Source organism: Tribolium castaneum, chromosome 9, assembly GCF_031307605.1.
Source record: "Tribolium castaneum strain GA2 chromosome 9, icTriCast1.1, whole genome shotgun sequence".
Lineage (NCBI taxonomy): Eukaryota > Metazoa > Arthropoda > Insecta > Coleoptera > Tenebrionidae > Tribolium > Tribolium castaneum.
The window spans coordinates 920,439-935,373 of NC_087402.1; the positions used below are offsets into that span (position 1 = coordinate 920,439).

At 32.7% G+C, this 14,935-nt stretch overlaps 1 long non-coding RNA gene across 1 annotated transcript; it reads right to left on the minus strand.

The window, feature by feature from the left end:
- Positions 1–10,442: 10,442 nt before the first annotated feature.
- LOC135267142 (uncharacterized) lies at positions 10,443–11,649 on the minus strand. The gene is made up of 3 exons (XR_010335461.1): positions 10,935–11,649; positions 10,692–10,880; positions 10,443–10,632 (listed from the first exon to the last, which is right to left on the minus strand). It is a non-coding gene; the product is annotated as an uncharacterized LOC135267142 (long non-coding RNA).
- Between the last annotated feature and the right edge of the window lie 3,286 nt (positions 11,650–14,935).

Consider the following 14,935-nt stretch of genomic DNA (forward strand, 5'->3'; position numbering starts at 1 on the left):
GTGTGAAATAATTTACTTCTAGTTTGGTGATTTTTTTATCTTGTTTCAAGAAGGCTCTGGTTCAAACACTTAATGAAAGAACGTAATTTATTTAACTTTTTTTCACGGAAATTTATGGAGATATTTTACTTCAAGAATGAGCTAAGCTACTTAGAATTACGCTAAACTTTCGGCTTGTTTGGAAAAAATCTCTTGTAATAAATGAATTTAATTGTATTATCCGTTCACGATTGTTTTAAATTCTCAGCAGGCGTAGATATATTTTTGTTAGGTTGGCCTTAGGTCCTGTCAAGTACTGTCTTTATGACGTTGTCTTGTCAAAAATTCGCTGTGTTGTCAGTTCTACTGCTTATTAACTTAAAATGTCGAAAAGAATTTCTGTTGATAAGAAAGTGTGTATCAAAAGATGCTTTGAAGGATGCAGAAAAGACAGACCCGACTTTTTTACCTAATAATAATGAGTAGAATAACAATAAAAGCGTATTTAATTATTTATTTAAAAAACGAAGCAAACTGACAACAGTCCTTGGTTGTCATCAATTATAACCCAAAATAAATTTCTTATGACAGCTCACAGTACTGCCAAATAAAATGTCAGATTTTCATAAATAGTCCGAATTTAAAACAATCGTGAACGGTGTATAATTACTTTGTGAAATTTTTTAAATGAATTATTTTTCTGGCAAATTTTTCTATTATGTTATACCTGGGACTAATTCTACAGAAAAAGCCCAATTTATTATAATGATCTGGCACAAAATTCTTCTTTAAATAAAAATTAATTTTAATAGTTTTTTAATTTCTCATAATTTTTTTTTGTTATTACATTTTGATTTATTTAATTTTTAACACTTTTTGCTGTTTTCTAAGTTTGTAGTTGTATGCGTACTTTACGGGCTTATCGAACACATAAAAGTTATTTCTTCTAATTTCATTTAAGTTTCCCGCGCGTGTATATCATTTGTTACGTCGTGCTCTAGATGGGAATTGTCTCAATGAAGAAAAACTTTCCAAGTTTATGTCACAAAAGTCGCCAATTCATGCTATCCACATAATATCAAATAATAAATAAAAGAAAGCACACTGTCTGCCGGTTTCGGCGAAGGACAATAAATAAAACAAATGACACAGGAAAAGGATACACGAGAGAAAATTATTATCACAATAAAATACCATCCAACGTGCAAATGAAAATTTTTATCATTATTAAAACACATTAATTAGAGTTATGACCACAATTACATATCTCGCTGAAAATTTGCTTTTCTAGGACTAAGTTCTTCCAATTCCTTAATTTCTTTTGATGGTGGCGCTGGAGTTATCGCACTTAAGTGGACCAAACTCCGGGCTCCTATCATCGCCGGAGTATAACAATGAATAACGACGGCCCGGAAAGAACGAGCAAAGCGTGGGAAAACGAGGGCCTGCATCCAGATGCCTGTAATATGGCTGCATACCCGACTTAATGCAATGTATTTATTTTACAACAGCCACTCCGGTTTCATTGTCACGCAGCCACAAATTCATTTAATTTTAACTCGCTGACTGGCATTTTTATTTCAAATTTCCCTCAAGGAACGGAGATACGTTTCGAGACGGTTTTAGTCTTGTTTCTGGTTTAAAGCACAAATGGCATTCATACATTTTCATTTGCTTTTTATTTTATGCCCGTTATATAAGAGGTTTTAAATTTTTGTCGTTTTTTGGTTTTTGTATCCTAGTGTAATAAACTTTTAACAAAAAATGTGTTTGACAAAAAACGTCAAATTATTTTAAAAACTATGCAGAATCGAACATTTTATTCGCATCTAAGGCGAAATACCGTTCTGTGAGAAAGACCGGTCCTTAAACCAGTTCACTGGTGTCTCATTTCTGTTCTGTACTTTTTTCAGTTTCTCGTAATTTTTTAGCTTTTCAGTTACTTTTTCAGTTTTTAAATCGTTAATTTTTAAAGGTACTCTAGTGGAATAGTAAATAATTTTCAAGGTCGCACCGTTTTTGAATTCTCAAAATTTTATACAGGGTGCTCAAAAGCTGGCGCACCAACTCAGTGGTACGTTATTGAGAAGCAAGTGTAGATTACGGAAAAAATGTTGAAAAAATTCCTAAAGTCATATTTTAAAAAATCTAAAGCTACAAACTTATTGTGTTAACTTTTTTAGTTTTCATTATTTTTTAATGTTTTTATGCTTCACACAAGGTAATCGTTCCCTAACAAAACGATGAATAATTATTCTTAAATTTTCGATCAGACTTTAGCAGTTTCTTTAATTTAAAACATTAAAATTCATCAAAAAATCACAATGTGTAGATGTGCCAACACTGGGAATTATTTCCTAGGAAACCGTTTCAAAAATAATTTATTTTTATTGTTGATCAAATTCTATTGCGATCATGACTGTTAGACAACGTTGCCACATATCATTTATCTAAAATCCGTTATTTATCAATAACTTTAATACAAAGAATTTTTTTACTATTTTTACCTTTATATGTAACCAGTTCTCTACCACACACCATTGAGTTGGTGCGCCAGTTTTTGAGCACGCTGTATAAAGAAATGTTTTTTAAATAAAATCATTGTTTCATAATAATTCGGTCTCCAATAATTAATAAGTTATGAAAATACTCAAAAAATGTTGGTCATTATTTCACTGATGAACACATAATTTTTTTTTTCAATTGCTTAATTTATTTGCCTAAATCGTTTCTTAAAAATGAAGACATTTGTATCATTTTGTTGCATCAAACAAATCAATAAAGTGTGTGTTTCCGGCAATGTCACCGTGCATGCGTGACCCATAATTTAAAAGTAATAAAACCATGAACCCGTCAGCACAAAATCAGCTTTTTATCCAACATATTTAGATTAATGTCACCTGCAAACAACATACAAATTATCGCCAAAATGTGCGCCTCCTTTAATTAGTTAAACACTGAGAAAATTAGCCCGTAAGTAAGTGTGACAGCCGAGCGGAAAAAGCAGACACATATGCATCGGTCCGATTAAAACGTCGCTCTAAAAACCTGCAGACCCGAGTTAAACTTGCCACTTAATTAAACAGTCAAACAAAGCAGCAGCATCTGCTCCTCGTCATTGTATATTTCGCTTCAGCTGAAAGAAGTGTAAATAAACAATTTAGGAGAGAGAGGGCACCAAGTGTATCCTAATTAAGTCCAGCCAGCCATTAATAAAGATGAACGTTGTTATTGCATATGACAGAAGAAAGAAAAGGGAAAAAAGCGGCTAGGATAAGTGGTGGTTTTCTGTTTTTGACAATAATATAAATTCGATTGTTTGCTTATGGTCTGTGGAGATTCTCTTATGTATTTGGAATCGCTGGCTGTAAATAATCTGCAGCGGCGTCTGAAACCGCTATTATTTACGTGACACATTTTCAGGCCGGGATTTTTACAGCGCGGGTGAGTTAGCATTTCCGATAAAGAATTTATAGATGTCGAAGGATTTTTTGCTCTTAGCCCCTTTTATTCATATCAGAGACAATGCCGATACAAATCAATACACACGGTTCTCTCTTCGATAATTTCGTTGCGTTAAAAATAAGCGATATATTCCTCGCTTTGGTTCGGGAATTTCTAGCTTTATGCTCACACTTTTTCATAAAGTTCTATTTTCGTTCAGACGGTATTTCAGGATTTGTTGTTTTCTTATTGCCTTTATAAACTTTACAACCTGCAACCATATTCCACTTTCTGTTTCATATGATTTCGCATTTCATTTCGTGTAATATTGTGCTATTTGCTGGTATTTGAACGTTGTAAATTCAGCACGACAGTCAACCTTCCTGGTGAAAAATTTAGAAATAACTCCGGAAATATTAGAGATGACTCTATGAAGTATTATCGTTGGAAAGCTCTTTTCATTATCTATTTTTTTCAAAAAAGATCAATGTTCTCCGACTAATAGTTTTCGAGAAAATTGCAAATAAAAGTAAAAATTGGTAAAATTTTAAAAAATTCATAATTAAAAAACTGTTGGGAATTTGGCAATTTTCTCGACGCCAATCGATTCCCTGGATCATTTTACATAGGGAAAGATAAAAATATTTCAACTTATTCAGATAGTTTAGCGGTAATTGAGAAAATAATAAAAATTAAAAAAAAGTTAAGCTTTATTATTATGGTATAAAATTTTATTCAACAAAAAAATTCATAACTCAAAAATTAAAAGTCGTAGAGCATTGCGGTTTGTTCCATTGAATTCTACGGCTCATTTTACATATTATATCAATTTTTCACGAGAAATTTAAAATTTTTTGCATAAAATTAGGTAGCCATTTGTCATAGTGGAAAATTTTATCCAACAAAAAAATTTATAACTCAAAAACTAAAAGTCGTAGAGCAATGCGGTTTGTTCCATTGAATTCAGCGACTCATTTTCTGTACTAAACCAACTTTTAACGAGACCTAAACTTTTAAAGTTTTTTGCTAAAAATTAAGTTAGGCAATATCTATAGTGGAAAATTTTATTCAACAAAAAAAATTCATAATTCAAAAACTAAAAGCCGTAGAGCAAAACGGTTTGTTCCAGTGAATTCAGCGGCTCATTTTCTGTATAATACCAACTTTTCACGAGATTTAAAATTTTGATTTTTTTTACTTAAAATTTCCTGAGTAATACACTTTACAATTTTTTTTAAACTCGTTCTAGTATACTTTTATGGACTTTTATATGCCTTTACATCCTTCTAGAGTTGTTAAAAGTTCACAAAAAGTTCATATATTCGATTTTTTGATAATTGATTTTTTCAATTTTCGTCGCAATTTTTGTCGATTTTGAGTACCCGGAACATTTGTTGAGCAATAGCTCTGGAGCTATCAGAGATAACCCCATGAAGTGTATTATTGTTGGAAAGCTCTTTAGATTATCTATTTTTTTCAAAAACGATTATTGTTCTCCGACTTATAGTTTTCGAGCAAATTGCTGATAAATGCAAAAATTGGTGAAATTTTAAAAAATTCATAACTAAAAAACTATTCGGAATTTAGTAATTTTCTCGACGCCAATCGATTCCCCGGATCATTTTTCATAGATATGGATCAAAATAGTTCCACTTTTTAGAATAGCTTAGCCGTAAATGAAAAAATAAAAAAAAATAAAAAAAGTTAACACCCCCCCCCCTTAAAATCGGTCATTTTTTAAAGTGCCTCAAAATCAAATAGAACCGATTCTATCTTATAGATTTTGATGTGCTCTTTCCGATCTAAAAAAGCGTTTTCTCCTAGCTCTTTTAGTTTGGCCGTAATCGGCGTTTGAAAATTGAAAAATTTTTTGCGAGATATCGCCTTGAGTCCTATGCCATTTTGTAGAGTTTTTTATTCCGGTTGTCTTCCATTTTTCCGTTTCTCGATAACTCTAATAGTTTCGCCGTAATTAGCGATTGAAAATTGAAAAAAAAGTGAAAATGGAAACCTTTTTTTGCGTTTTTCTCGGAAACTGTAAGACTTAGAGCAACGAACAAAAAACCATCTGATAGCGCTTAACTTTCTCTATTTTTTCGATTAAACCCGGAGCCGCTCCGGGCAACGGTTCCGGCTACAGAGGCGATCAAAGTTTTTCACTAAAAAAAATCATAAAAAAAAAAACTAAAAGTCGTAGAGCAATGCGGTTTGTTCGGTTGAATTCTACGGCTCATTTTACATATTATATCAACTTTTCAAAAGAATTAAAAATTTAAAATTTTTTGCCTAAATTTAGGGTAGCCATTTGTCATAGTGGAAAATTTTATCCAACAAAAAAATTCATAATTCAAAAACTAAAAGCCGTAGAGCTAAACGGTTTGTTCCAGTGAATTCAGCGGCTCATTTTCTGTAAAATACCAACTTTTCACGAGATTTAATATTTTGAATTTTTTTGCAAAAAATTTTAATTTTGTCTTACCTTATCACAAAAGTAAAAAAAATTGAAACTTACTCTAACAATGTTGTATGGGCAAAATGGCCGATTTTGAATCACTACCATTATGATAAGAGAATATTTCGTATTCTTAAGTCCTATAAAAATTTATGGAAAATTCCGAATTCAGTGTAAATTACTCGTGCCATTATCTGCCGACTCCGAGGAAAATCAAACTATCATCGCTTCATCTCTCACAGGAAATAAAACGCTGTAATTGTAATAAGATTAAAGACTTTCCCGTGCTCCATTAAAAATACGAATTGGTTTATTCGCGAGAACCGATTGGTTTCTGAAATATTTAACTATGTAATCCATTTTTTCCCAAATCTCCACTTGAAGCCCATTAATAATCCCATTAATCACTAATTTAAAAAAAGCATAAGAATTGTTTCGCCAAGTTGCGCTATTTTTTTGCAATATAATTGTAGCGCTCATGGCCGATTTTAATTAGCAAAGAGCCAGCTCGAACATGGAGCATTAACCGGAGCCATATTTCAGATGAACGGTGAAGTGAAACAGGCTTAATCCCGTGTTTTGCAAGAGATTTAGGCAGAACTGTGGGTCTCGCCGGCGAGCTCAGCAGTTGCGGTCGGAGGTCAAATTCAACAATAAAGAAGCCGCCGACTCTGGTCATTCGGGCTTAACTAAGCTAAGCTTAAATTATAGTGCTGGAGTTACGAACATGCTATGCGAGCAGCTTTTAACGATAATTCCACTGCCCGTCTCGCGAATATCAATTAGCCATCGACGAGCTGCATCTTCACAAAAAGGACACATTCTTGTTTTACGTATTATGTTTCGTTTAAAGAACATCATGTCTAACCATTGAATTTTTTTTCACATTTTGTACGATTTTTTTATTACTCCTACCGACTGCGCCAATTAAGCGTATAAAAAAAATTATTTTAATTAATATGAGTAATATAACGTATTTTTTCTATGAAAACAAATTAAAATAAGTAATGTTCTTTTTAAGAAAAAAATTAATTTACGAATAGAACTAGGAGTGGGATGCTGAGATGTAAGAAACTTTTCTATTAAAGAAAATACCTGTTACCTTCGCTTATTTTTTGTTTGGTGGTTTTATTTTCTCATTTACGGCTAACTATTCTAAAAAGTGGAACTATTTTGATCCATATCTATGCAAAATGATCCGGGGAATCGATTGGCATCGAGAAAATTACCAAATTCCGAATAGTTTTTTAGTTATGAATTTTTTAAAATTTTACCAATTTTTGCATTTATCAGCAATTTGCTTGAAAACTATAAGTCGGAGAACAATATTTTTTTTTGAAAAAAATTGATAATCGAAAGGGCTTTCCAACGATAATACACTTCATGGGGTTATCTCTGATAGTTCCGGAGCTATTGCTCGACAAATGTTCCGGGTACCTAAAATCGACAAAAATTGCGACGAAAATTGAAAAAATCAAATATCAAAAAATCGAATATATGGACTTTTTGTGGACTTTTAACAACTCTAGAGGGATGTAAAGGCATATAAAAGTCCATAAAAGTACTCTAGAACGAGTTTAAAAAAAAAAAATTTTTCACCTTCTTGAAGGTAAGTAAGTCTAGTTCCTCAGGAAATTTTAAGCAAAAAATTTTAAATTTTTAATTCTTGTGAAAAATTGATATAATATGTAAAATGAGCCGTAGAATTCAATGTAACAAACCGCAGTGCCCTACAACTTTTAGTTTTTTTTTTATGAATTTTTTTAGTGAAAAACTTTGATCGCCTCTGTAGCCGGAACCGTTGCCCGGAGCGGCTCCGGGTTTAATCGAAAAAATAGAGAAAATTAAGCGCTATCAGATGGTTTTTTGTTCGTTGCTCTAAGTCTTACAGTTTCCGAGAAAAACGCAAAAAAAGGTTTCCATTTTGGCTTTTTTCCAATTTTCAACCGCCAATTACGGCCAAACTATTAGAGTTATCGAAAAACGGAAAAATCGAGGACAACCGGAATAAAAAGCTCTACAAAATGGCGTAGGACTTAAGGCTATATCTCGCAAAAAAAATTTCAATTTTCAAACGCCGATTCTTGCTATTACTGAAAGAATCTTATTTAGAGCAAAACCAAACAAAACGAGCTTCAACTAACAACACTTCTGCCTTGCTCTCTTTAAAAATATTTAATAGGTTTTATTACCCATCATTATTTTTTTCACACGTTGCCTTTTAACATTTTTCAGTCATGTCAAGTTTCGTTGCTTTAATAAAACCCTATTTATTATTCTCTTTGTTGAATTACAAATTATACTTTATGAACAAGAGCTGCACTTACGGCTTAAAATAGGTCAGATTGGTTTTAGCGCTGTTTTTACTTCATCCGTAGTTTTTTGCTAATTTGCAAAATAACAAACCCACTGAGAAGAAAAGAAAAATAGAACAATTTTGTGTTAAAAAAAAATAGATAAAGAATGCGCTCCTGTTACATTTTTTGATTGAGTTTGTAAACCTGCTTTGATGTTCGATATATCAAAGGTAAAAAGACGAAGAATTCGGTTCAATCACATTAACTATTCGCAGACATGCATGTTTATTTTAGAAACGTGAGACTTTAACCAAATTCAATTGAGTTAAGACGTTCACACACGTACAGTTTGGTTAATTAAACCGGCAACAAACGCAGAAATATTTTTGCCCATTATCGGGGTCGTAAATTTGCCTTTAAAATGCGGGCTTAAAATAATGCGTACATTTGAAATTAAAAACAGCGAAAAGTTGGATCCAGATCGCCTTTAAAAACATAAATAAAAGATGAAGCCGCCAATTCCGTGATGGCAGCTTTTAAAACTGTCGTCCTCAATAAAGGGATTAGCTTCAGGCCGTCCAACTGTCAAATGCCATATGTAAACTTGCCTCTCTTTGATACATCATTGTGTGTTTTTGTAACGGCTTATCCTTAATCTTCGTTTCAATAGATCGGATTGAAATTACACTTTGAAAATGTAAAATCCCAAAGAACCGCACGCAAATTCAATTTGTATCTGTGTTTGCGGATAGTGCGAAAAGCGCGGCTGTAATCATATTCAGACGTTTTTGATTCCCACATATGTGTGTGAGACGGGCAAGAGGATAAAGAGCCTTTCCTTATGTTAACATGAAAATCAGCAGGATATTTGCAGCCGGAGACTGTTTGGTATGCATTAAAAGTGTCTTACCGCCTTCTCGACTCGTCGCAAGGTAACCGAAAAGTTTCAAATTTATGATTAAAGTAAAGGTTAGGCGGCCCGTTCAAACTTTCCTAATTGTAAAAATCACGCCAAGGACGAGCTCTTGTTTGTGAAAGCGTAACTACTCGTACTTAGCAGTTTTTAGTCGCTTTTTCCACAAATGTGTAATTTTTTTTCACACTTGAAGTAGTAAAATTTACTAGATTATTGTTGCTTATGTAAGTTCTTTATATTTGGTCTGTGTAATTCGGTCTTTAAACGAGCGCTATTTGTTTCTAGTAATTTCTAGTGAGAAATTTGTCAGAATTGACAGTGTCTACAAATATAGGTTAGAAGCTCTGAAAGTTTTTAAAATCTGTTAATAATTCACTTAAATTAAATCTGTGAAGTTATGAAACTATAAAAACAGGGTATTAAGACTAATACTTTGTTTTAATAAAAATTTCTATTGCGCGTGGAGAGAGAGAAGTTTCCCCGTTCATGGAATTGCGTTAAAATTTTTCGAACTTAAAATTTTGAGCACTGGTAGGTAAAAAACGTTTAGCAGGAGTTAGATAAAGGACAGATATGGTAGGTACAAAAAAAAATAAAAAATTACCGAGAAAACATTTTTTACTGTTGTCTCCAATGTACTCTTCGAAGCGCCTCAATTGCTCAATTTTTGCGTGGCATTTTATAATTGCCTGTTTTCCATCAACATTTTTGTTGAAATTTCTGTTTGAAATTACGATTTTCCTTACTTGTGTCAAATGTCAAAATTTGACAGTGAATTAGTACTGCCAATCGGTACACTAAAAAAACTAGGCACGGCGTATCAACCTAACAACTTAACAGCTGGTTGTTATCCATGTGAAAATATACACCGTTCACGATTGTTTTAAATTCGGACTATCTATGAAAATCTGACATTTTATTTGGCAGTACTGTGAGTTGTCATAAGAAATTTATTTTGGGTTATAATTGATGACAACCAAGGACTGTTGTCAGTTTGCTTCGTTTTTTAAATAAATAATGAAATACGTTTTTATTGTTATTCTACTCATTATTATTAGGTAAAAAAGTCGGGTCTGTCTTTTTTGCATCCTTCAAAGCATCTTTTAATACACACTTTTTTATCAACAGAAATTATTTTCGACATTTTAAATTAATAAGCAGTAAAACTGACAAAACAGCGAATTTTTGACAAGACAACGTCATAAAGACAGTATCTGACAAGACCTGAGGCCAACCTAAAAAAACATATCTACGCCTGCTGAGAATTTAAAACAATCGTGAACGGATAATACTCCATGTTTTGATTTTTCCTGCAGTAGAAATTCCTAAAAAATTATCTTTAATTACCAGACTTTAATACCTAATTTCTGTTTTTCACAATTTTTATTAATGAATAATTAGCAGTGGTGTTGAGGATAGAGGAAATTTTTTTGCTAGATTATTGCAAACTTTTTCAATAAGGCAATCGTTCGGTTGAGCTAAACCCAGTGCATGATGCATACATTAGTCCTCCCAGCCGGGTGGCCTGCAGTTCATTAGGTCTCCTGGAAGAGCTGCGTTGAGACCGGAATAAGCAATAACCCGCCCCCTGAGCCACCAATACCTCGCACAAAAGCCTCTGTAGCTGCGAAATGCCACACGCCTTCCTCACTAACCCTTCAACGCTAATCAACATCAATATGCACCACCGATGGCCCCTGAAAAGGTCCAGCTTATACGCCCTCAGCCTGATTACTACAGATCATTAAAGGATACACGGACAGGATGCCAACACTCGCGCTGGAAGCCCTTCCTAATTACTCTAATTAATATTGCGATCGAAAACGAATTAGCTTCACCAACAGACCCAATTTTTACAAGTACAATTTTTCGCCCGGCGCCTCCACCATAATTGCACTTAACTAAAAATGAAATATTTAAATGAAATTCGTGGCAGACGCAGTCTTGTTTAGAAAAACAATGGCAAATCGTAATTAAAGAGCCGTCTGAGTGAATGAATTCGGTAAAAAGCCGAGCCTGAATTAGACACATCAGTTGGAAGCAAGCGTGTGAGGGAGGCCACAAAAGCGTCTCAACTTGACACACCATATATTCCATTGTAATAAGGATGCGAGCGAACGTCTGTCACGAATGATATGCGAAATAGACGTCCTTACGCATTTATGTGTATGAAACAGACGAGTTTAAACTCGTTACAATTTAGCAAACGTTTGACGACTGTCACCACAACTACACAACTCTGCAACTTGTGAGGTTAAGATTTAATTAACGTAAGAAGTTGTGAAGGCCGGAATTGCGGCAGATATTACAACAAATAAGCTACACCCTCTCTGAATACGTCTCCTCGGGGACTGCAGTCTTCTTATCTGCGAACAGAAGAAACTCGTAAACTTGGAGGAATAAACACTGCATTTTGTCGCTGATTTTATTTTATTTTTTGATTTGTCCTTTCTTTGGAAAAATTTGTACAACTGTAGCACTGGTTTTTGATAACTTGTCTCTTAATGATTGATTTAGTGGCACACGTCAAAGATATTGCAAAACTTTTTAGCTTGCTAGATCCCGCAGCTCGAAGTTTATTATTATTTGAGTTAATCTCTTCAGCTTCGGTCGCAAAGTTTCTCTATTTATCTACAGTTTATGAAAATAGCTACTGTTTTTTTTTGAGTTATGTTAAAAATTAGCTTTTCAAACTGGAAGGATAAGTTTTTATTATTAGCTTATTTCAAGATAAATAGGTGCCACGAAAAATAAAAATAAAAACATAATTTTTATTGCAATAAATTCTGCAACAAACATATAAAAAATTCCTTGAGGCTGAAAGAGCGATAAACTACAGAACTACAATATAAAAATATTAAGAAATTAGAAAACTAAAATTATAAGACAGTGAAACAACGAAAAACTGAAAAAATTAGGAAATATATGAAAAGAAACTAAAAAGATGAAATACTGAGAATAAACTTATATTTTTATTAGTCAATAACTCATTTCTTAGACAAATGAGACACCACTGAACTGGTTTTCAGGCTAGTCTTTCTCACAGAACGGGATTTCGCCTTAGAATGGTCGATTCTGCTTAATTTTTGAAATGATTTTAATTTTTTTGACAAAAACGTACATTTTTTAATTTATTTACACGCAAACTAAGAATTCTAGTAAAGTAAGACTTTCACACAACTAATTAAAATTTACACGCTTCTACGTAAATATTTTTTTTATTTCAAAATCAGAACTGAAATTGTTCAAACACTGACAAAAAAACTTTAATGTTGAGAAACTAAGATCACAAAAAACCAAAAAAAACTACAGCACTAGAAAAGAGAAATACTAATAAATTGAAACATTAGATTCTCAGTAAAAAACCATTACACTAAAATTAATAACTAGACTAATAAATTAAAATTTATACGCTTCCACGTAAATATTTTTTTTTATGTCAAAATCAGAACTGAAATTTAAACATTGGCAAAAGAACTTTAATGGTGAGAAACTAAAAACACAAAAAACTAAAAAAACTGCAGCACTTGGAAAGAGAAACACTAATAAATTGAAACATTAGATTCTGAGTAAAAACCATTACACTAAAAGAGATTAAAAAGCTAAAATAAAATAATAGTAAGATTAAAATTCTATAGATCTAAGTGACTGAAAGAGTGATAATTGAAAAACTATGGAACTGCAAAATAAGAACATAATTAAGATAAGATAATAAAAGCATAAAAAACTGAAATACTTGAGAAAAGAATAATGTGAAATACCGTAAAAAATTAAGAAACTAAAAATCTGAAATACTGAGAATAAACCTATATTTTTATTGCTCTTTGACTCATTCCTGGGACAAATGAGACACCAGTGAACTGGTTTTCAGGCTGGTCTTTTTCACAGAACGGGATTTCGCCTCAGAATGGTCGATTCTGCTTAATTTTTGAAATAATTTTGATTTTTTTGACAAAAACGTACTTTTTTTAATTTATTTACACGGAAACTAAGAATTCTAGTAAAGTAAGACTTTCACATAATTAATTAAAATTTATACGCTTCTACGTAAATATTTTTTTTATGTCAAAATCAGAACTGAAATTTAAACATTGGCAAAAGAACTTTACTGGTGAGAAACTAAAAACACAAAAAACTAAAAAAACTGCTGCACTAGGAAAGAGAAACACTAATAAATTGAAACATTAGATTCTGAGTAAAAAACCATTACACTAAAAGAGATTAAAAAGCTAAAATAAAATAATAGTAAGATTAAAATTCTATAGATCTAAGTGACTGACAGAGTGATAATTGAAAAACTATGGAACTGTAAAATAAGAACATTATTAAGATAATATAGTAAAACCATAAAAAACTGAAAAACTGTAAAAAATTAAGAAATTAAAAAGCTGAAATGCCGGAACACTTATACATGTAAAATAAATTAACTATGAAAAAAAAATTGTATTTGAAGGTAGGGTTTAAGATTAAATGGGTGTCAAATATTTTAATTTTTAACAAAAAAATATTTCGAGTTTTAAGAAAAGCCCTTAAAATTGCGTGTTAGGAAATTTTCGTCATGAATTATCTAATGTTTAATTTTCGTTAGACCGTTTCACTAATTCAATAACGTACCAAAGGCGTGAGACTTGTGTTGACAAAATTTCTTTTGTAGTGGTCACAGCCCAAAGCTTGTTTTATTCTCTCATTGCATATTTATTTGTGTAATTTGTTTTAAGCGGTCAAGGACGAAAACGAAACAAAATGAAATTAGAAATTTAACCCAATCGATAGTTAAGGAACATAACGAGTGAAAAATATTTGCTTTTCTCCAAATCAATATCTTTGTAGTACGTCGTTTTATAATGGTACAAGGCACACTCCCCTAGTAACAAATACGAGAGCAACCTCCTTAGCGATGAGTTTGTTAACTTTGCTGCTTCATCTTCTCCTCTTGACGTCTCTCGATTAAGCATTGTCCCTAAAACTAACTCCCTGTGAGAGAACATTCTGCTTCCATTAATGCCGATAAGGAGATATTCGTTCCGACTCCGTTCCACAGCCAAGGAAAAACATTGAAGCTTGTTACTATTAGAGTGTTGTCGCAAAATCAAGTCTCTGTCACGTCCTAACTTTAAAAGAATCATTTCATGTAGCTGTTCGCCGCCAACATAACCGATACGCGCGGCTATAAAAAACTTTGTTGGTTTAATCAGATTATGGTTACAAAGCGGAGTTCTGAGCGTGAAACAGTTTCTGCTCTTGAAAGCCTTTGTGGGATATCGACAGCTCATGCTTTTGTGCTGAATTGTTGGAAATCTTTTCAATATCTTCCCCAAATTATTCAACGCGATGAAATGTTTCCGTAATTTTATTGCCGACTCACAAAGGAAACGACTTTAATCATTTCATGTAACTTTGGCAATTAGAACAAGTATTTTTTTCAAACTGTTAGTCGAGAGATTTGCAACAAACCCTCGTATCCTGGCCTCAACTTACGTGCAGTGACATGCACTGAAGGATGGGTCGGCGAGAACGTGAGCTAAAAGCAGACAAGCCAGCCTTAATGAACAACTGATGATCATACCAGGGATCGGAGACGGAAATCTTGGATTATTTGCGGTAGGTAATCCTAACAAATTACCAAAACTTCCAGAGAAAGGTGTTTAGCGCTGAACATGGCTTTACTCAATAAGACGGAAATGTTATGCACGAGATGTACTATTTTTAACTCACAATGGGTTCAGAGTCATTAATTTGACTAATTGGTAAAAAATAACCGATTTCAATTAAACTTCTAGCGTTTTCCAAATTAATTAAGATAGTTACACAAAAATTAAACCAAACGCGAGTTTTGTAATCACATAA